Below are 22,754 nucleotides of genomic sequence, written 5' to 3'. Positions count from 1 at the left end.
AGCTCACTGTCACACTGCAGAAGAACACAGTTAAGTTTTCTGAATTACAGAGTCTTACTAGATAGCTAAACACTGTCATCATTTCACACTGGCATGTACATACAATATTTGTAAAATAATCTTGTTGCTGGAAAATACTGCTTCAATAGTCAAAGTGATGGAGTTGTGTTCTGAATTTAATTTTGATGCACTGTATGCCTTCTTAAAGTAGTTGCAGACTGTATACATATGGGTTCAAAATTCATGAATGTATTTACAAAAGGTGAATTGTTTTATCTTCCTTCAGACTAAGAAGAGAACCATATAATTTGAAGTTCACAAAGACAGCAATCAACAAGATAGATGAATTATAGATTAAGAACTCTTCTGTGGTAAGTAAACTGAGACTTTCATACATTGAGCTTCTTGTGAAGATTCTGTGGGACATTCCTTCAAGTAAATGGAAATCACAAAGTTGCAGTAATTAAATGATACCTCTAAGAACTAATTTTATAAAAATAGAATTAAAAATTAAATATTTATTACTGTTTCACTACTTTAGCTAAAGTATATCATTCTAATGCAGATGATTTTGGGTTTTTTTTCTGGTTTGATCAACATTCTTACATTTTACTGTCACTTTGTGACATCTAATGCTGTATATTGTAGTTGTATCATCAAACCATATCTGTAGCAGATACTGTGAAGCACTTTTGCTTGCTAAGAAATCTCTTATGCCTTGGTAAGATTGTATCTGAGTATTTCATTGCTGCTGTACTTGCAATTAGATACTACTGAGTGGCACTTTAGCACTGACTGTGGTAGGGACCTGATTGTCTTCATCAATTCAAGTCACATTCATCAAAGGGATAAAGCCCGTTCTTGCTGAAATTAGATCAGGTCTCACTGGAGACTGTAATGTGGTTGGCAGAGAGGATGCTCCTTGATGCAGCCCATGGCCAAACAGCTGAGAGAAATGCCGCAGACAGAACACAATTCTTCCCACAGGGCTCAGTCTCTCAGTGACATCTGGTAACACAATGTGCTTCCTAAACTGAATGTAGAGGTTCTAAACACTGCTCCTTTGCTCTTCTGGTAGGAATATTCACTAGGACTTTTCTAGAAAAAGCAAAACCCAGGCAGCAATAAGTGAATGTGAAAATACTGAGCTTTGTTGCTATTAACTTACTTTTTTGGGCAGACTGTGCAGAGGAAGAAATAAAAAGGAAACCAATACTTAGGAACTTTTTTGCAAAATTATCTGTCATAGACTGCTTTACTGAGGCCTTGTGCCTGTATCCATTCAGCACAATTAGATAACCTGAAGCTGTAAGAAACTGATTTTTAGGGGCATGATTCAGCCTGTATTGAAGGGAAGTGGGAATTTTCACCTGACATGGAAGACATTCAGCTGGCAGTAAGTATTACAATTTTTCCACTGTGTCATGGAATAAAGTAATATATCTAGCAAATGCATCTTGAAAACTTCTGCCTTCTCTGCATTCCAAACTTGTGATCCTACAGTTACTTGAAAGCAAGCAAATTTTAGTGAAAAACAAACAAAAATAGTTTTAGGGAACAGGTTTTATGGAATACAAGAAAAACTTATGAGCTATAAATCTATTCAGCTCATTGAGATGTGTATTTGGAGAATTGTATATTCAGTAAACTTGGAGAGAAGCAGGAACTGTAGGAATAGGCAAGATTTTTAACTTTTTTTTTTTTTGTGTGTCCTACTAATACTGTTAGGAAAGAATGTCAAATTTTTAAAGAAGTTTTTGTGGCTATTGTGGCTTCAGGAACACTGAAAATACTACTGGAGGCTGAATCATCAAGGCTTAGATTTTTTTCTAGCTAGCCATCTTGTGAATTACATCAAATGCACCCCTATCAGGTATAGAACTTCTCAAATAGTAAACTTTAGGACAGATCTGGAATTCCAGTAAAATACATTTGCATCCTAGCACTCTGTAGAATCTTCCTGTAGATTTAACCTCTTAGGTGTATAGTAAAGAAAGGTATTACTTAGAAGTAATTACTTTATAGGCAAATGTATAATCTAAGATTATTAGAATCATTATAAAAGAGCTCTGAAGCATATGTGCCTTAACTTGAAAACTGTGAGATTAAATAAATCTAGTAAGAAAGACTTAGGTATATCTATAGAGAGGAATAACTGTCTCCTAGGATAGAACAAGAGGTCTATAAGGTCTTCCTTTTGTATGGAGATTTAAATATGTAAATGAAATAAAAAACCTAGGGAATGGATGGAGGGAAAACTTAGAACTGTATCACTAGGGAAGTGATAAATAATTATGGGTAAACTCCATATTTATAGTGCCTACTGTACATGAATAAATATTGTATTACCAGGAGTTTTCATCTTTGGTTCTGTGACTGCCCAGTGTAGCAAAATTACTGGTCACTTTATGCACAAGTCTGCTTTGATATAGCTTGTAAAACTATTAGACCTGGAGAAACTACTTGGTTACATATTTTGTGTTTAGTTACTTTATTGTAGCTGGTTTTAATGATGACAAACTTCTACCATACTACGCCATTTGTAAGGAGTAGAAAAATATTTTCAGAATCAGTGCTGGTGAAGTCATTTTCTTTTTTTACCTAACACCACAAAGAAAACACAGTGAACAGAACATTTTGCTACTTCTATATCTGCTCATTGATGGCTGACAGTTCATTAAAAAACCCTGATAGATAAATCACACTTTATCTTTTAGATCTGTACTTTGATTCTTGCAGGAATAAATATAACTTTTCTGCTAACAGGCCTTACAATGACAGGTCTAAAATTTAGAAGTGTGCCCTGAGTGCAATAGGGTCTGTATCCTGAGGCAGCAGTATGTTGCTTCGGATTATCTGCTGGGAGCACTGCCAGGAAGAAGCAGTGGGGGCAGGCCCAGGTGGGGGGGGATGGAGCAGCGGTGAGCAGATTCGAGTCAGACAGGGCAGGGATCTGCCACAGGGAGCTGCACAGCTGCCATTCAGACCTTCGCCCCTGTTTCCTTCGCAGGGCAATCCCTGAGAGCTGGGTAGGTGTTTCCTGGGGATTGTCTCTGGTTGAGTGTACTGTGATCAGTCACTTGGGCATTGCCGCCTTACCACTGCTTCCAACTTCATCTCCAAGCCTAGTCCTACCACTGTTCCTTCCTTTCTTCCCAGGGGCTCCTTACTAATGTGCCCCTCTGCAGAGATACCATCTGTCCTTTTCTGTCCATACCTCTCCAGTCTTGAGAAATATGCCTTTGTAGACCATGTCTGTAAGATGCTGAAGTAGGCTCATTAAAAAAGTGATGTTGCACTTAAACAATTCCATACAGTTAAACATATTGCTGTAGAATAGTGCAAAATCGCCCTGGATCACAATTTCTGTGCAGGCTAAAATTCAGGCTGAGTTTGTTCAGTGGAATAAAGGGAAATACATTCATCTGAAAATGATTTGGCATTCCTGATAACAGATTTTATAGCTGATAAAATATTTGCAGGATGTCTTGATACTTGCACAGAAAGAACACAAAATCCAGGGAGATTTCCTTGCTTAAATAATTCTGAAATAATATACTTGTGGGTAGCAAGAAAAATAAACCAATATTGTGATATGCCTACATAACACTTTCAGACTAGTGCAACAGTTAACTCCTTAGAGATATTATTGAAACATGGGTTGAGGAGAAGTAATGATTAAGACTAATTTCCTTATAGTATTTATAAGGAATAGGTTTGTCATATCAGAGAAAAGGAAAAATACAAGAAAAAAACCCTCCACAAAATCACAGAACAAATGTCCTTACTGACTGGAATGATTTTGTTTTCTGTTTAATGTCAATGCACACTATTTGTTTGGCCATGGGATTCCCTGGTTTTCACAGGATTCAAATCTGATAAAATAGTCTGCTCTCTGTGCATGGCTTAATTTTAGGTCTTCACTGACCTAAGATAGGACTCCTGGACACCTTAGTAAAACATTACCTGTGTCCACATTGCTATGCATGAAATTAGGCCCACATTGCCCTAAATTAATGTATCTGAAGCACAAATGAGGATGCTCTATCAATAAAGGGCACAAAGGAGGAGAGATACCTAGGGCAAGCTATAAATACCACACAGGATAATCCCCTTAAGAGGAATGCCCAGTTTCATTTTCTGGTAAGCATTTTCAAGCTCTGGATGGAAAACCTGATGACTGGGTAAAGACCTTCTCCTAATTCTTCTTGAAGAAAGACTCAAGGTTGGAGCTGCAATGGTTTTCTAGAGCATATGAACTTGTCTTAATGGATTTGCTCTTAATAAGAGCCATAATATTTTGTGTGACTTTTTTCTCTTGTGACTGTGCAGGAAAATGTGTTTTGTTATGCAGAAACATTGAGCAACTACCCCCCTGCCCTGAAAGAGACAAAACAACAAAAGGACATTATAGCATAGTAGGTTTTTCTCCTCAGTAGTTGTAGTGAACCACAGAAGGCTTGTCAGTAACAATTATGTATATATATAGTTTATACATGTCTTATATGCATGTGTATACTATATATGCTATACATATGTATATACTTTGTACATGAATGTGTATTTATATTATATCTATGCACACACGCAAGAGAGAAGTCAGAAAATGGGTTTTCAGCTCTGTGGAAGAAATATAAGATAGTGCTATTATTTCCAATGTATGTCTCTTGGGAAGTATCGTTAAGCATTATTGTTGTCTAGTAATGACCCTTTTCAATGCTTGCTCACTTCTTCAAGCAAAGGCATGACATTTGTTAGAGTTATTAAATTCTTTCCTCTGTTCTTTATTTTCTCCCTGATGTTGTATTGTCCCATCCAGATGGCTTTTACCTGGTACTTCCTGAATGCAGTCACACTGTCAGTTCAAAGTTTTTGTATTTCTCTGGCGATGATGCCTAAAAGGAAAAGATTCAAGCACCTTGTGATTGAGCATGCTGCCAACAAAACAGATGGATGTGATTGTTTGCAACCAAGAAGCCTTATGAAATATCGGTATCAAATGGTTAGAGACAGCATTTTTAATTGAAAAATATATGTTAGATGCTCTCTGGGTTTATGCACATGATGGAGCGTAATCTAATCAGGTTGATTGAGTTATTTCAAATTTTAAACTATAATTGTTGAGTGTATAGTTTGAGTGTTAGTTGCATAACCTTTAGCTGTTATATTTCTGTGTCTTCAAGATTTATATTTATTTTGCCCTGAAAAAAAATCATCTTAGCTCAAAGCTCTAATACCTGTGCTAGCTTTTTAGACCACACTGTGTATGATATATTAGTATCATGTCATACATCCTGATCCTTTCCATACATCTAGATTGTTATGGAATTCATTTCAGGGATTAATTTACCCTTGTATTTTAATGTCACATATATTGCTGTGTTTCAAGCTGTATTTATTTATTGTAGCTAATTTAATTGTTCTGACATAGAGTGACATTTTGGAGATATAATTTACCTCATGTTTTTTTTTCCTGTCCTTTTCTGTCCCACATAGAGAGAAAATATTTGCATGTCGAGAACAGTGACATGTATTTCGAAGATCCCACTGGATGCTTATCTGTATCTCTTAGTTCATAATTACCTTTGAAAACAAGGCACTAAATAACTCATGCTAAACCATACTGATTCTCATTAGGGTTTTATGATCCTAAATCAGGTAAGGACTTCAAAATATTTACCCTCAGAAATGAACAGTAGACTTCCTTTTTGGAAAATGGTTGTTTGGCTATCTCATTGAATACAAAATACATGACAAAATACTTGGGATTGTCTGGTTCATTATACTTGCTCAGCATAATCCCATAAAATCAAGTTCCTGCCCTTTATTATTAACACATTACGCTCTTTCTTTTAATCTAGTTCTAAGAGAGCTTGCTGTATCAGAAGGTGGGGGTGAGCGATGATATGTGGAAACTTGTGGTGTGTTATTTATCTTTGTTTAGCATTCACATCCAGATAAATGAAAGAGGGAATGTTTTCTTCAAGAAATAGAAGCGAGGTGTTCTGGAAAGAAAATTTACAGCTTATAAAATCATTATGATGTATTAAATTAGCACATTAAATCCAATCCCATTCATCATTTTTAAGCTAAAAACAAGTAGTTCTACTTCATATTGAAAATTAATGGCTAAGAATCATCTTTTTAATCCTGAGATAGTTTCATTTCAGACTGTATTATCCTCTGAAATCCGATGTACTGTTAATATAGACAGGCAAGCCAGTAGATAGTAAGTAGAAGCATCATTCAAAGCAGGCAGTTCTGCATTCTTATCATAAATGTGCTGAAATGACAATAGAGAATGTGCATGAGAAATTTAATGAAATTTCCTAGTGAATTCTTAGTGACCTTGGTCTTAAGGTTCAAGCAGCCTTCTGCGTTTGCATTTATTCTAGTTCTCAAGCATACTTAAGGATGCCTGGAGATGAAAAATCACAAATTCTTAAGACTACACAAATATAAAGTAAAAGGTGAGATAGAATAATTTATAATACAGTATCAGTGTTTCTGATATTAAAACACCATCTTGTCAAAATCCTTTTTTTTTTCGCCATCATGTTAATAAGAAAAGACATATATTACTCCATGAGAGAGTTTTACTTTAATTCAGTTTTCATATTATACTTTGTTTATTCTGAATCTACCTAGATATCTTCACACCAGATACAATAATTAAATTACATTCTGGATGACAATGTATACACAGCATTTTAAAAAATCATAATATATGCATTTTATAGCCATCCAAACCGATAGGTTCTGAGATGGCATAGTAGCAAAACTTCACCAAAGTCCATGTAGCTGTGCAGATCTGTAAGATTCTTGCCTTTTCTATAAAGTAATTCCACATCTAAGATTTTTTTTATATGAGACTTGAACCATAATGAAACCACGTAATTATTAATCATGGTTTAGTTACTAGAGGCCTAGACGGTCCCTCTTATTCAAATACACAGAGAATTAGAATATGCTCTGGGGATAGAGAGGTCACCCTCAAACTCATGAATTAATGACTGTACACATCTATACAATAAGGACACTGGAAGAGACGGAGGGGAATTACTAGGAAGAAAATTCAGCCTGTGCATTTCCAGGGCTGACTGCAGTTAATAAGCATAGGCGCTTGCACTCAGAACTGGGATGAGGTATTGAGTAGTTAGAAGTCAGGAAAACCTGTGACTGCAGACTTTAGGAGCAGTATGCCTGCTGTTGCAATTGTAGGTATCTTTCAGGAATTCAAGGAAAGTCTTTCAGACTTGTTCCTTGGCAAATGCCTTCTGAATGAGCTTTTGCAGCAAAACACCTCTACTGCATTTCAGCTGTAACTCTTTTCAGTGCTGGCCAGTGTACACACTATTTTCAGATGTACTGTGACAGCATATACTCCCTCTCTTACTGAAATAATTTTAATTGATTTCAAGAAAAGCAGCAGAACAGGGCAGGTTGAAATGGTGTTCCTGTTTGGATGTGCCAGAACAATATGTCAGTGTTCTGTAGGATTCTGCATCTCAAATGAAAGTAAAAGAGAGTTTGATTCCCCCTCCGTTCCCCACCATAATAAAGCGCAACTCTCTTAAGTTATAAAAAAAATTGAATAAGTTTATGATTTCTGAAGCTTCTTGGATGAGCTACACTGCTATTTTAGGTGGAGGGTCAAAAAGTGCTAATTCTAAGGGAAAGGTTGAAGCTGCATCAGCAGAGGTTAAAATGCTCAGATGCATCTTTTAATTCAAAGCAAGGTGTTCACAGGTGAAGTGAAGTAAGGAAGTGCTGGTGTAAAGCAGTGCAGGGCAGTGCAGCACATGGGACGTGGATATAATTCAGAATAAGCTATAGGTTCAAAAAGTGCTGCCAGGCTAAGTGAAGGACTGGTGCTGACGGGTACCTGCCAGCACTTAGGTCTGTGACTTCAGTGGCTGGGTGGAATACAGAAAAGGGAAGAAGAGATTCAGGCTAACAGAGAGTGAGGTACAGTTCCAAAAGTGCTGGTAAAGGCCAATTTTTGTTACTAGAAAGAGTGTCTGGAGTAGATTTAGGATTTGAACATTGGACTGCAGATACATATGAGCTAGAATAGGGTGTGAATTCAGAATGGGGTGATTACACTCATCTATCACCTGAGCCTGGCATGTTCCACTTGACAACAACCTTTTAGGTTTGGGGTGAGAAACTACCACTAAACTAAGGATAAGAGAATAGAGATGGGGTTGGTGTTAAGGTTCAGGTAGCAGGGTCGTCAAGTTGGAGAGAAGTTTATAGTTAAATGGCTTGCCTATGCTTGGTATTGATGATGGAAGTCATTGGCTGCTGGTGGGACTGGGAGCTTGTATGGGGAAAAGGCTGACGTGATCAGAATGAGCTGCCTGCCTAGCTTGGGCGTCAAAGCCGGTAACGGTACTAGCTACAGACTTCTGATGGGGCATGTACACAGGTGTAGAACCACAAGATATTTTGCTTATTTTTGCAGTCATTCATAAACGTAATGAACAAATGTCTTGCACAGGGTTGTATATTTTATTAAATGAAGATCTGACTGCTAAGACATACACACCCTTGGCCAAGCATAACAGCTGTTTTCACAGTTAGAGAAATTAAACATGTTCAACTGTGTTTCCCTACATGTAATATTAAGATTAGCCCTTATTTTAATCAGTAGGTTTGCAAAAAGAAAATAACATATAAGACTAGCTCCTTGGCATGCAGCATACATAGCATGGATGCTGTTACAGAAGGAGATTTTGAAAGTAAAGAAAATTTAAAGAAATTAGAGGAGGGGAGGGAAAGCAGAGATGACTGGGTTTACTCCTTTTGATTTTGAAACTGTTTGCTTTTTAGGGTTTCAGTTTTGTAAATCATGTTAGCATCTGCTTAACCTTAATCACAGTAATAGTCCCTTTGATTTCAGTGCATTTACATGAGTAAAGTTAAGGATGTGCAAGAATAAAATAAGGGTAGTCATGATGCTAATGTATTTATACTCTCACCCAGTTATATCCTAATGCTGCATGTCCAAATCCAATGAAATAACACACAGGAACAGCATGTTAGTGATAACTATTTCTAATTCTTCATTTCCCACTAGGATTTAAATTAGAATCTGTTTTGCAGATAGTCAGGCTACATTCTGAACACAAGTCAAGTCTTGCTGTAATTGCACTGGCTCTGATTTGTTTTCTGAACCACCTGTCTCTCTGGTTGTGCTTATTTTAGGAAATAAAGCTTATGTTGGAAGGAAGTCATCTGAAATCTTACAAAATATCCTCAGTATCTGTAAGAATTTAGGGCAAAGACAAAGTAACTATTTTGAAAGAAACCATCAGTACAACAGGAGAATTGTAATAGTTACATTGAACAGGACATTTACATTGGAAATTCTGTCACATATTTAGCTGAGTTTTTCTGTGACTTACTACCTACTTTTATATACTACTATTTTAATTATTACTACATATTTTTTTCAGTAGAGGGTGTATCTTCCCTTCTGGTCATAACTGCACTTCTAGCCACCGCTAGTGGAAGGCCTGCCCTGTATCACAGATTTCCTCTGCTTTAGGGGCTTACCAAAAGCTTGCCAGCAGCAGCAGTTCAGCAGGAGATCACTGCTTAGCATGCTCTCTAGTATTATCTCACCACTTTTCTGTGTTCCTGCATCTGTTCCTCTCAGCCTTGTTTCTGTTGAGACTTATTCCTAAAAAGTCACTGAAATGTGAGGTGTTGTAAAATGTCACTTTTAGGTATAGTGAGAGGCACAATAGCTCCTTCAACAGACCACAGGTGAGTTAATGCCTTAAAGTGGGGTACCAAAATCACCAGACTTCTGTCTGAGGGCTGTTGGGAAACGCTGATTATACTGGGGAACTCCACAGTGCTTCATGGCTTCTGAGGCCCTGAACTCTTTATGGCACCCCAGGTGCTAATGCAGTCTATAACACTAGGTCCTCACATGTTCACTGGTCTCCATCTCCTCGCTTCTTACACCTGCATTGTTTTCCAGAGAAAATAAACCCATATATCAAGCTCAGATGGAAGTCGTGGTACCCTCACACCAGGAGCACCTCCTCACTCTGCATCTGCAGGTTACTTCTAAATGTTCAAATCTTTGTTGGTAGCGATTAAATCTCACTTTTCATCCCCTTGGGACTGACAGATAACTTGAACTTTGTCCCAGGGAAACCAAGCAGGGATTTCCTTTCTTGAAATGGTCACTATGATACTATAGTTATTAACTGTGATATGAGAGGCCCAGGTTCTTTTTTCAGTTTTGACCAAAGATGTTAATCTTCCTGGCATGTGGTTCTTGAGGATGCCCTAACCATCATGATGGGATAGAGAGAAAGGAACAAGGGAGAGGGTGAGGAGTCTCTCATGCTGTTGAAATTCTTCCCCAAATAGTGGTGCATACCTAGTAGTGGTACAACAAAAAAATTAAAGGCTCAATTTTCAGTAAAAGGGGAAAAAAACCCTTTTTAAACAGTGAAATTAACATTTTTAGAAATGCTCCTAAGTATGTATAATCCTTTCATATCCCTTGGAAGAGCATTATGAAAGTGAATTCAAACTAGGAACGGCTTATGAAAACTTATTCAAGCTAGGCGTATATGTGAAAAGCTGCTGAGCAATGCTACTGAAACTGGGTTACATTTGGGTATTCAAATCTTTGGAGACCTGTACAGTGAAAAACTGGTATTTCTTTCTAGTGTGAGTACCTTCAGTGTTAAATGAAACTTCAGTAGAGATTTCAGGATAATTTGGGATCTGGGCTCCCAGTTTTCACATAAACATTTCTACAGATGCTTTTCTTGAGCCTTGTCTCAGTTTTTTTCAAGTAGTTTCTTCTCATACAGTGTATTATGCACTTGTATAACTTCCTGACACTGAAGTTCTGAAGACTAGTCAAATTAATAATAAAAAATAATTATAGCAACAGCAGTGCCAGTAAAGACACTGCGATCCGTGCTGTTCTGGATAGTATTGTTGAGCAATTTTTGCTGTAATTTTATTCATTATACTGCAAAATCAGTGTGTTTTGTTTTTAGCTTCATTTGGAGGTAAAACACAGCCTGTGACCCTCTACCTCAGCTATGGTAAGGAGCCTGTTTAAGGCCAGGTTGGACGGGGCTTTGAGCAATCTGCCTGTGGCAGGGTGGTTGGAACTAGATGATCTTTAAGGTCCCTTCCAACCCAAACCCAAATGATTCTATGATATCTGAATCCCAATGACTCCTGTAGCTGCAGTTATGCACATATCATTCTGGTGTTATTGTTTCTGGATTATTTCATCTTTATTTGAAAGAGAGAGAAAGAGAAAATTTTAAAATTGTACTGCTAAGCTAATTAAAAATAATGCAAATAGAGTTGTCCCACCATCTTGGTTTTGAACCAGAAAACAAAGTATGCTGATTATTATTGAATAAGTGATAAAAAAGAGAATTTAACACACATATCCACACATTTTAATGCTTAAGATTGAGCCCTCAATTTTAGGTTTCTTCTGAAGGTTTCCTGGATGTACATGCACTGAGAAAATGAAATTCTCACCTTCTTCTAAGAGCTTCTGTCTTCTGTTAGTATGGAAAAGAGTTCTGAGATCCACTTATGCCTATGTCCTTCTCTTGTGAAATATTATATTACAGCTGGCCTGGTCAGAATGTGATGCCCAGGTTAAGTTTAGTTAAAGAAACTAAATAGCAAAATATGTATCTATCACGTTATACTTTTCTTTGACTTCTGTCATTTCACTGTGTGGGATTAACATTGATTAATCCCTTATATAGTGTTTCTTATTTATAGGAAGCTATGATTTTTCTAAATTTATCTTATAGGAATGCCTATATGTTATAGACTAATTAAAAAAAAAAAAGATTATCCTCAGTAGGAAATACTGCTATTGAAAGATCAAACTATTTTACTACTTTTTAAGAAAGCTTCTTTGAAATATATTGAGTTTAGTATACTCTTGTCAAGATATCAGCACAGTTAAAAGTGTGCAAATTCTTATTAAATTGACTATCTATATTCAAGATGTTCAGAACCTTGTCAAGAATTTGTGGCTCAGGGAGTATATACTTGAAACCTTTGAATCTTCAATATGATTCACGATGTGTCATGTAAGTCATAGGTTGGTAATATGGTAATATTTCTCTGACTGCTGTTTAGATGCTTCCATTAAGTGAATTGATATCTAATTCTAACTCTTGATAACATTGTTCACTCATGATTTAGTGCTGCAAGATGTGAAGAACAAGCTGATTTATGCAAGGAGAGCCCTGTGGGATTAAGTATGTTTTAAACAGAACAGAGCATAGGTCTCGTGCTGCACCTCAGCATGAGTGGATGTAACTGAATGAACATTATAATCACAAAAAAAAGAACCTTTCTCATTTTAGAAAGTCTTTAATCAAATCACTAACGCTTAATTTCTTATGATTTCCTCTATAAGAGAAATTACTAAGGCTCTGGAGGTTAGGGAGTTTTTCCATAAGATTAAGAGTTGGTGGATGGACAAATATTTTATAACATACGTACTGAAAAATCTTTTAAATTGGAGATCTTCAATAATATAGCAGACATTTGGTGTTATACAGTTCAGGAGTCAGTCTTTGAGATTTTGTTGGTATATACCAATTGTTTGACAATTGCTTCTGTAGTTTGTAAGTTTAATGCTGTGGTTAGAAAATAAATTCTATTATTCCTCTTGAAAGTGTGGCACCATGTGTGACATTTTAAAGAGAAGTCATATCTGTTTGATCATGTGGGAAGGAACGAAGGGTGATCAGACAATGGTAAGCCAAATATAAGTCAGTAGCAAGCTTCATATATGCTTGCTTGCAGCAGCCAGGTGAATAGAACAGAATTATAATGTGCCAGATACATAGCATTCTTTCTTATCACTTCCTTTGGGTTTTCTTATCTTCAAGAGGGCCTGTGCTTTAAACAATGTCTTCTGCCAGTCTGTTTGCCTCTTGCTCTGCTGATTTAGGGCACCTACTAATAGTGGTTTACTACTCATTAGGATGAATCATCATGGTAGTAACTGGCAGCCAGATAAAGGCTGGGAGCCTGAAAGGTGAAGCTGACATTTTCTTAAGTTCACTTGATTTTTACATAGCAAACTACATGCAAATAATGCAAGTCTTTAAAGGGGCATTACCCCACTAGCCATTTTCATCTTTGTGACCTTATTAGATCCACAGTGTCTCTGACTCTAGCCTGTGACCTGTCAGTGCATGTCTGGGGGACGCAGAGTTAGCGTTCCTCACTATTAGCCCTTCAGCGTGTCAGAAGCCTGTAGGGAATGAGGTTGAGAAAGTCACAGCTTCATTTCTCACTAGTTTAATGAGGTTAGTGATAGACTTTGAAAGAGATCACTTGATTGATTTCTTGGCAAGCAGTCATTGCAGAATTTCTCATTAGGATGTCTCTTTCAATCTCTCCTAAATTATGGTGATCAAACAGCCAAATCCTGTCCAGGACTGAAAAGAAAAGAAATCAACTTTCAAATTTGTTTAGGACAGAATAAAATAAGCAGTTTAGAAAAGGGCTGGAATACATACTTGATTTATATCTAGATATTGGTAGTTCTTACTCATATATTATGTCCATGATTTTTCTTGCTGCATGTACAGTGCAGCAAACTTAAAGAAGATTTGGAAGATGGGATAAAATAACACCCAGACAAAATCTTTGCTTGCATTAGGTCTTTCTTTCTCCCCATTTTACATTAAAATAGATATATGTTATAATAAATAAAGTATACATGGGCAATTTCAGTTATGTATCTCACCACAGCACTGAAACCTAAGAATATGTAAATGCTATCCTTGGTGTAAGAAATCATCTACTAGCCAGTTAAGAGCATTTATCTGTGAAAATCAGGACATCTCAGCGATTTGAAAGTTTGCAAAGTGTGCACATATTACTCTAGCTCTCATTGCTTGCTTGTGAGCAATTTGTTGAAGTTGCATGTGGTTGATTGTCTCGTTGGTGCAAAGGGAATGTTTCTCTGTGGGGATGCAAAACTGCTAGCACCAGGTTTATAATATGAATGCTCACAGAAATATTGTAAACGCTTCCTTTTCCACTGCATTTATCCACCACTTACGGGGGAGAAGGGGAATCCGGAAGTAAAGTAATTTTAAAAAACTTCTGCAAATAATATATAATGTTAATTTAAAATTTATTGGGCTGCTGTTATTGTCCACAGGCTGAGTGGCTGCCAAAATATGGAAAGATCATACAAGAAGAATTCAGTCATCAGTGTATCCCTGTCTTATAACCTTACTTAAAGGTACCTACCTTCCTCATCTGCCCATTGTTAAAAACAAAATGCTAGGCTGAATGTGTCTGTATTTCTTACTGTTATTGACTGCTAAAAGTAAATGGCAAATACCTATTGGCTTCATTACGACTGCAGTTCCACACACTTCATGAATATTCATTAAAAGAGCAAGAATATTAATGGAAGTAAACACAGAAAAGAGATCAACTTAATATAAAAATCAAAACACACAGATGTCACTTCAATGCCATCACCAACAAAATTACCATGGAAACTACCTTATTGTATTTTTAAAGTATTTTTACTTTCTTTAAACAACTATTTTCATCATTGTTTCCTTTTTCAGTTAAAATTGTTCTGTTTTCTAAAAGCAGATTTTTAGGAGATATACAGCATTTGACTGAAAGACCATCTGGGGCTGAGGGAAGAATTGAAGATTGTCTATAGTGACCTTTTAGACTACTTTTCCACTACAAACAATTCCCAGTGAAGTATTCCCATTTAAGTAGGGGGATTTTTTTTTTCCTCTTGACTCTTTCTCAGAAGTTATCATTTAACTGATCTGTTTGATTTCATATAAAGAGTAGCAACGAAAAAATCAAAACAAGGATGTCATCATGTGTATCTCTACAAAGGACAGTAGAAAAAAGGCAGAGGTATCTTGTATTAAAAGAAATAGATTGCATGCTATTTTTCTGGTGTATCTTTCTAAACCTGTTACATCTCTAGCTATTGATTCACCCAAAGGACAGGAGAATTTCTCAGTTGCTCTGTAACCCCTCACAAGAAAGCAGATGTCTGGGTCAGAGATAATTGTTTTCTGACTTATGATTCATAGCTTACACTAACTGGATCTTTAAATACCCAGTAGGGGAACAAGAGTCACTGTATTAGTTACACATACTTTACGTAAAGATGCAGTTTTTTATATTTTTGAGGTTTTTGTTGTTCTCCTCGTTGAGTTCCTTCCTGTTTTATGCCTATCTAAAATAATGATAATACATGGCAGTTACTATTAGTATAAATCGGTCAGGCTAATGGTGTTTTTGCAGATACACAATACACTGTATTTGAAATCTTGTAAAAATGTACACTAAAGCATTTCTTAAATGCTTCCTGCTTTGTTTCCCTTTGTTTAACAACCAGGCCTCTCTTCTGTTCAAGGAGACCAGCCCTGCTGAACTAGTGAAAATGCACTGTTGACAGACAGCTTTTTAGTTCTTTCAAGGCTTTTCTGGAATCCTAGGTATGTTATCTCTCTTTTTTTTTTTTTTTTTTTTTAATAGAAAATCAAGCTCATTTACCTCTGTCTCCAGTATGTCCTACAACCTGACTTAGTTTTCAGCACCTTAGGGGAATGATTTCTAATGCAAGCAAAGGTTAAGATTCTCAAGCAGGGACAACTTTTGTCTGCTGAATAACTCAGTTGAAGATTCAGGACTCATTGCTGTTCTTGAGGATATTTTGAAATTTTATAGCAACATTGTAGGATCATTATGTATGTGCATGTGTAGAAATTCTGTTACTTTTTAAGCTAATATATTATCCATAGCATAGCATATACATACACATAAGTTACAGTGATGCAAGCATCATGTGATTAAAAAACATTTTACTGGATTCATGTAGGTTGGGGTGACGAAGCCTCATCATCATTAGTAGGCTTCCAGAAACATCCAGCTCATTACAACTGTGTAGTTCCTCAATACAAGTTTTAAATAACTATCCTTACTATTTATTTTTAAATGAAGCACTGCCTAATCACTGCAGCTAGACTGTTTTAGACACTGTACAAATACACATTATGTAAAAGTTGTAAACTTTTATATTATTACAGTAGTGGATAAACATCTGTCAAAATTAATGACAAAGCTACACTTCGATTGAATTTGAAGCTCAGTATTTGGTTGAAACCATGCCTAAAAAGATTTTCCTTGCATAATCTGTACTGTCATTCTATCTATTTTGAAATTCTGATTACGCATCCTGTTTGTATGAGGCTACTTTAGTCAAAAAAGATGCTAATAGAAAAATAATTTTTTATATTCTTTACATATTGTTTTGTAAGGATCTGAAGTTACAAGTACTATTATTAACCTCACGTGAAGAGAAAAAAACTCCAAAATCATATTCTGTATATATTTTCTTGACAGAAGGATTTTACTCAAAATGATGCTTCTGGGAAGATGCACCTTCTTTCACTGTGTTGTGCATGTTGTCTGGTCTCTTAAGACAGGAAGGCCTGTAGGAAGGTCAGTGCTTGACAGTCTTCCATGCTTCCTGTATTCCTGTAGTGCAGCTCAAGCCAACTAAAGGCAACTACCACAGAATTAAACTTTTGGTAAAAAAGTTCCTTCTTTTATGCCACGATGAGAGAAGGTCAGTTGCTAAAAGTGATGCATTTTATAACTTCTGCATGTGATTGTTATTGATTTCTGAAATGGCAATGCCTATTGACTGAACTGTTTCAAACTTTCTTATTCTGAGAAAAATACTGTATGTGTTTTTTTAATTTAAACTCAGGGGAAGAAAACAAACCAAGCAAATTCACATTTCAGATTAGAGTTAGTCATAATTTTGTATCTGAATCCTGTTTCATAACACAGTGCTCAAATGTATTGCCCTAAGATGGTCCACCAGCAGCTGATCTCAGCAGAGCTACTTCTGTTCTTATCAGAGCTGATTTTGATTTACAGAAAAGGCTTAAATTATTGTGACTGATGTTTCCAATCTGTCAATGCATAATAAGTTGAAGTGGAGCATCATCTGTAAGTAAACATACTTTTAAAAAGATCAGCATAGTCAACAAACACCAGCCCTCTCTCCTGCCATTCATTACTCAGTAGCTCTGTGGAAAAGTATCAGGTTAGGTGGTTGACAGCTAACGGGACCTTGAACTGAGAGAAACACTATGCTGAGCTGTAGCAATTAAAACAGCCTATTGAATTATTAGCAAAACTACAATCTTGCAGTAACATGAACTACTTGAACTGTTTGCATTTGCTTAACACTAATTCTACAGCAAGAGTATTAGCTATATTAGCTATTAATTTGTACATCATTGCTTTTTTGCTCCATATGACATACTGTGTCAGGAGATGCTGTTTAGAGATTTTGTAATTCTTTTGCAATCCTAGAAATAGTTTTCTGCAGGATGCCTTTCACTGACAAATTTTTAACTAAGGTTTGCATTGATATAGTTGTAATTGTAGTGTCAGGTGCAAAAATGAACCTAATAACACCTTTATTCAGTATTACGCTTTTTAATTCCTTAAAGGACTTTGATTGTGCCTTGTGCAAATCAACTCAAACCTTTCTAAGACAGACATGAATTTGAACCTTATGTAGTAAAGAAAATTTGGCAAAATATTTTTTTCCCAGGAAAACCTCTTCTAGCTAGTCTATTTTTTATGAATGGTAAATTACTAGTAATGTCATAATTACTTAGGTTATTCTTCAGTTTCCAACCCACTTAACTGCACTTCATGTTATAGTAAATTGGAATGTTTGCTTAAGGTTTAGTATTAGAACTGCTTATATATCCCATTACATATGTTTATTGTTAGACTTTTGATCATATATTTTTATCCTTGTACAACCTCTTTCTGAAGTTTCAATACTTAGGGGAGTAATGCAGAAATTAAAGTTAAGGGGCAGGACATTTTTCAACATGATGTTCCTCTCATATCAGTTTCTGAATTCAGTAATAAATTTCAGACAATTTATTCCACAACCAAACTGATTGTCTTCACATCACTCAGAGTCTGTGAGTACAAATGAAACTGTCAGACTACCCATCTAATTAGGTATTTATTGCTAACCTGGTGGTCTTGAAAGCAACTCATCAATATACTCTCCAGAAGCAAAGTTACTATATTTCCATTTGTTTTAACTGTATAATAGTGGAGGATCCTTTCATATCAAAGAGATTTTTAATTGCATGGTTCTAGGCAGCTCTCCGATTTTCACACCATCTCACACAAAGACCCACAACCCCCAAACATTTCAAGTTAAATAATTCAGCAGAACTTTATTTGCTCTTCCTTGGGAATTATTTTCAAACTGACAAATAACAAGAATTCACCAGAATATCGGAGTGCAAGCCATATAGTCTTGTCTGCTTATACAGTGCAAAGGAAAACTGAACAGCTCTTACTGTGTGTATGAGAGTAGAGGATTACTACTTGAGTGAAAAAACCCAACTACTTTCCTTGTTATTTGGCTCTTCAACATGCAGGTTCTGTGCATGAGCTATCCTCTAAGCAAAACGTTAATTTCTCAGGGATATGGCAGAATTCACAGTGTAGTCGTTTAATAAGTGTACTTCAGAAAAGAAATGGCATATATATTGGATTGGTATTTTTTGGTAATGCCAGTAAGAATAAAGATCTGGGGTTTGGTCACTGCAAGAAACTGCCTGAATAGACTGTTCTTTACAAGAATTTCCACATATTGCTAACACTTTAATTTAAAACTAAAAATCCAGTCTTCTCCAGCAGTATAATTTGAGATTCCTCTTTTTCAGAGGGAGAGGAAGGACAAAATAGCTTGACTCCTCAGCATAGAAGACACAAATTCAAGGACACTTTTCTCAGAGAATTTAGGCAGTACAGAACAATTGTTTTCTATTTGTTACTTTCCCCCTCCCTTCTGTTGTTGCTTTCATTGCCCTGAAGGTATGCTTTAGCTAAACATTAGACAGGTGTTAGGACATCAGAAGTATTTTACTCAAAATCCTCAGAAGTATTAGTTCTGTTATGATAACAGAAAAAAATGAGTTCATGTTGCTTAGAGTACCTAGTATGTGGTACTGAAGAACCTGAGGGATCAATCTCAGACATTATTTTCCCAAGGTATTTCTTGCCCCACCTTTCCAAACTGCTAACGGGCCATGCCTTTCAGCTGGTCATGTGGCTGCTACCTCAACAGCTAAAAATACACCCATCTCTGAAGGGGTTAAAAGACACAATGAAATGCAATTAATGTTGCGGAGCTCTGTCATATTCTTATCATCACAGATTAAAGCCAGGGGGGAAAAAAAAACAACTAGGAAAAAGAGAACTTCAAATGTTACAGAGCAAGAGAGCACAGCTCTCCTCTGGCATTGACACCATTTTGATAACAAGTGGCCCAGCAGACACTGGGAAAGCTGAGAAGGTCCATCAGCTCTGTTTTGTAGCATTGAGTGATGGATGTACTTTATAGTATGTAATGCCTTTTACTGCTAATAAGAGAAAATGTGATGAATTGGAAGTTATGGTTATAGTCTTATATGTAGGTTGGATATCTTCAGGACTAAAAACTTGGTTGAGTGGGGCTTTATATTATTTGTTTAGGTTTTGGGAATGTAGGACATTTCAGTAACAATTGAATTTAGCATAAACTCAGCTCTTTCTTCCCTCCCACTTAAAAGTTTTGAGGACATAAGCCCTCTTTTTATTTTATTTTACCAACAAAGAAAGTGCTGATCCATGGCTTATGCCCCTCATCTCTATCCTAGTACATCTCAGTAGAGAAATGGTAAGTGGTTCCTTGATAATAAACAGATTAGTTTGTCTGACAGGGCTTGGTGTTTTTTATTGTTAAACAACTCTTAAGAAACATACAGGCTCAAAGACAAGCTGCTTCTTACTAATCCCTCCCACAGTCGATTTGGAATTGAACTGTTTTAAGTGTTACTGCAGTGGTACTTTATAATAAATCAGCGTGGGCATGTTTTGAAGCCAGCATTCTTTTCTTACCTGTATTAATCTTTGTTCATTCACCACCTGCTAATATGTGATAGGCTGATGCAAAATGAATCTTCATATCTCCTCCTAGTAGTATAAACTAGACAATTCAGTTTTGGTTTTGTCAGGCTCTTTCCTAACCTCAACCATTTGTTCTACTATTTTGAAGTACATATTTTTCTCTATGACATTCAAGAACAAAAGATAGGCCTTTCTGTGCTTCACTGCACAGATTTTAGGTTTATCTTAATAATTTTCATGGACAATTACTGTATTTTATTGAGCCATACTTCATGTCTGTCTTTAAGTATACGGCATACGTGGAACAAGAATACTTTGTCCTCTAACACAGAGAGTTTAATTTTAGAAGTTATTCTTCCAGTCCACTTACAGAAGTGGAATTTTTAAATGTAAGTATATTCTTTATCTTTTTAGTGAAAATGAAACAAGTGGATGCTAAACTGCAGTTTTTAGTCAGTAGAGAACCAAGCTGTCACTAGAGAGGTGTTAAATAGTGTTTTTCTGGCTGACTATGATGCAAGAAAAATTGAGATAACCAGCCCATCTTTCAGTGTGTTAACTTGAATTTTGATTCTGAACAAAACATCTAAATAATGGCATTGTTAAAAACCTTCATACTTAGAGCTAGTCACCCTACCCTCTGTAACTGGGAATATACTGCATGTCCTGACTGTGAATGGCTATGCCAAAATCTAATTAAAAGAACACTGACTCAGCAGCAGAACTGCTGGAATTTCTCTTTCAAGTGGGGAGGAGGACAGAGTTTCTGTTTTCTTTTAGAATACAGAAGCAGGCTTTTGAAGGGATTCCATTTCTTTAGTAATTTTGCTGCAAGCCACAGCATTTAAATGGTTTTCTTAATTTGCTACTATGTCACCACTATTTGTTTTACAAAAAGACCCTATGAACATTTTTTTAAATGACTGAGTGCAAAATCTATCCCTTTTACTTTTGTATATATTCACCTCTGCATACTCCTTTGTTTTTTTTTTTTTTTTTGTTCAGAGTATATGCAAGAAGACATCATATAAGCATTTGTTTTCTTTTCAAAATCTAAGCCTTAATGATTCTAATTTATTTGCAATTGCAACCCATAAAACAAAGACATACCCATGGTTTAAGCAGAACTCTATGACAATGTAGGTTGTTTCCTCTTCAGAAATCTTCTCTTTGCACTGTTCTTCTGTAACAAGATAAAGCAAAGCAATATATCCTCCTTTGCATCAATCACCAGTTTTCCATTCTTGAAATAAATCACTCTTGTTTACCTTAGGTTTATTGCCTTCTCCTTCTGGCTTGTCTTTTCTAATGCTCATTCTCAAGTGTAACTAAAAAACATAAATGAAAGAAATGGAAGTAAAGATGGAGATACTATAGTTATGTGATGAGTCCTAATTGCAGTTTTTATTATGCTAATAGTAATTATTCATGTCAAATCACATGGTACATAGATAACTTCATTCTCAAAGTAAGCTTTCAGTTTGACAAGTCATTCTGAACAATTAACAATACTTATTTTTGTTAAAATGAAATTCTGAAAAAATAAATAATTCTCATGTGCTTCTCTGCGGATAATTAATTCCACTGAAAAAATGTCACTAGGTACAAGTTGGGCTTTGTGTGTTGTCTTTTTTTTTTTTTTTAAATTGAATTAAAGGTAAAATTAATATTAATCTCCATTAAACTCTGAAACGGACAGATTTCTATAGAGCTACTACTTTTTAAAAATGGAAATAAGTGTACATCTATTTTTAGAAATTGTTGGTAGTCATTTTAACACTAAAAGGCATTCTGATTTGGTGGGGAAACTCACTCGTACATTTCTATAACAGCACTATGATTCTGTCATATGTAACAAACATTTCCTGATACAGGTCTGAATAGCTCAGATATTTCTATTCTGTATCATGATAGCGGTTTAAAGAAACACGTTGGGATTGATGCTTCTTTTCCATCTGAAATAACAAAGCAAATCAATTAATATGTAGTGTAGCAAGCTGACTGTCTCTGTGACTGGTACAGATGCTAAAGAACATCCCACAAAAAGCCTTTTTATTTTCTTTTCATAGATACATAGAAATAATAATAATGGTTTTGTCAGAGGCTTAGCTAGATGCCTTTGCTATAATTTATAAAAATAAATACACAATAAAACTCTTCTCATTTTGAAATATTTTTCCCTATTTTTCTACGTTTTCTCAAAATATCACTTCCGTGATGAATTGTGTAAATGTGTGTACTTTGTTGAATGTTCTTGAAGAGTACAGACTATTGTTTTGGATATGGGGGAGGTTTGTGAAGAGTTGTATCAGCACTCTTACTTTAAGAGCAGGAAGACCCAAACTGGTCAAGAGCATTCTAAGTGGAGGGAAGAGTTTCTTCCTCACCCTTAGTGATTAGTGGTTACCTGTCCTGAGGAATGCAGCTTATACTCAGTGTGAACATCAGGGGACTGCAATAGAAAGGTCTGCCTTTCTGAGCTGCTCAAGACTGGGTTAATGTTGTTGGTACTGAAGTCACCAGGAGAATATCCTGCAATTCTCTTTAGGTTAGAATTTATCAGTTTTTGAAAGCTTGGGGTAAATGCATATAAATAGTGGGTGTCTTTGCAGGAACTAAGTGTGACCGAGCTGATAGCAGAACTCTACTTCAGATGCAAAATCTTTGATGGGGGAACTAACTGAGTATTTATGTAGCTAACACAGGGATCCTGCAGGGTTGGCTGC

General features: G+C 36.0%; 2 long non-coding RNA genes across 3 annotated transcripts in view; one reads left to right on the top strand and one right to left on the bottom strand.

Annotated features, from left to right (window-relative positions):
- Positions 1-2,474: 2,474 nt before the first annotated feature.
- LOC116963509 overlaps positions 2,475-22,754 on the bottom strand; it is a 99,448-nt gene continuing 79,168 nt past the window's right edge. For both annotated transcript variants that reach the window (XR_004408226.2, XR_004408227.2), the window contains 3 exons: positions 21,297-21,356; positions 21,139-21,211; positions 2,475-4,895 (listed from right to left, as the gene is read on the bottom strand). This is a non-coding gene — a long non-coding RNA (uncharacterized LOC116963509). The remainder of the gene's footprint in view (positions 4,896-21,138; positions 21,212-21,296; positions 21,357-22,754) is intronic.
- LOC116963512 lies at positions 13,854-16,740 on the top strand. The gene is made up of 2 exons (XR_004408229.2): positions 13,854-14,287; positions 15,425-16,740. It is a non-coding gene; the product is annotated as an uncharacterized LOC116963512 (long non-coding RNA).

This window comes from Tyto alba, unplaced genomic scaffold, assembly GCF_018691265.1.
Source record: "Tyto alba isolate M040663 unplaced genomic scaffold, T.alba_DEE_v4.0 Super-Scaffold_1000006, whole genome shotgun sequence".
Classification (NCBI taxonomy): domain Eukaryota; kingdom Metazoa; phylum Chordata; class Aves; order Strigiformes; family Tytonidae; genus Tyto; species Tyto alba.
Note: the sequence above shows the minus strand (reverse complement) of the source record. Positions and strands in the feature narration are given on the sequence as shown.